The following is a 1,000-nucleotide window of genomic DNA, read 5'->3' as shown; positions in this document are numbered from 1 at the left end:
CACTCAAATTCTTGAATCGATTTTGCTTCACAATCCTCATAAGGCTGCGGTTCTCTCGGTTGGTTGTGCATCTTTTTCTTCCAAACTTTTTCCTTCCACTCAACTTTCTGTTAACATGCTTGGATACAGCACTCTGTGAACAGCCAGCTTCTTTGGCAATGAATGTTTGTGGCTTACCCACCTTGTGAAGGGTGTCAATGATTGTCTTCTGGACAACTGTCAGATCAGCAGTCTTCCCCATGATTGTGTTGTAGCCTAGTGAACCAAACTGAGAGACCATTTTGAAGGCTCAGGAAACCTTTGCAGGTGTTTTGAGTTGATTAGCTGATTGGCCTGTCACCATATTCTAACTTGTTGAGATCTGTCTGTCTGTGTGCATTTAATTTATTTAATACACGAGTTTCACAATTTGAGTTGAATTACTGAAATTAACTTTTCCACGACACTCCTGTATAATAGTTTTTCTTTTCCGAGAATAAAAAGATTTTAAATGCACATGTTTGATAGTTAATTTCATAAACTCCAAGGAGTAAACAGTCAATACAGGAACATGTTATTATGTCAGACACAATACTGCATCTATTCTAATAAAATGTAGAAATATCAAATCTCACGTTGATGTATTGAAGTGTTTTTTCAAACTTTCCTTTAATGATTTCTTTGTGTTGAAGTTCCTCCTGTAAGGAATTCAGTGTTGTATTGAGCTCCTCCTAGAGTATAAATTAAAAAATTATATATAAAACACCAGATATTTCTGTAATATGTTCACATAATAGGAGAAAAACGGATTTATGTCCAGATTTAATCATCAAATGTAAATCTGTTTTACCCTCAGTGATGAAACCACTTCACCGATGGGTCTGAATTTGTGATTGTCATGTTGTTGTGTAAGTAAAGCACACCACACACACCGGCTGTTTGTCCTCCAGACAGAAGAGCTTGAGTTTCTCACTGTGTAAACTGCAGATCTCCTCAGATCCTGATGAACTAACCTCATTCC

General features: G+C 36.8%; 1 long non-coding RNA gene across 1 annotated transcript; it reads right to left on the bottom strand.

Annotated features, from left to right (window-relative positions):
• Positions 1 to 364: 364 nt before the first annotated feature.
• Positions 365 to 994, bottom strand: LOC132136690 (uncharacterized). Its single transcript, XR_009431538.1, has 2 exons — positions 830 to 994; positions 365 to 710 (listed from the first exon to the last, which is right to left on the bottom strand). It is a non-coding gene; the product is annotated as an uncharacterized LOC132136690 (long non-coding RNA).
• Positions 995 to 1,000: the final 6 nt, after the last annotated feature.

This window comes from Carassius carassius, unplaced genomic scaffold (genome assembly GCF_963082965.1).
Source record: "Carassius carassius unplaced genomic scaffold, fCarCar2.1 SCAFFOLD_275, whole genome shotgun sequence".
NCBI lineage: Eukaryota > Metazoa > Chordata > Actinopteri > Cypriniformes > Cyprinidae > Carassius > Carassius carassius.
The sequence above is the reverse complement of the archived record's forward strand: the minus strand, read 5'-3'. Positions and strand labels throughout refer to the sequence as shown.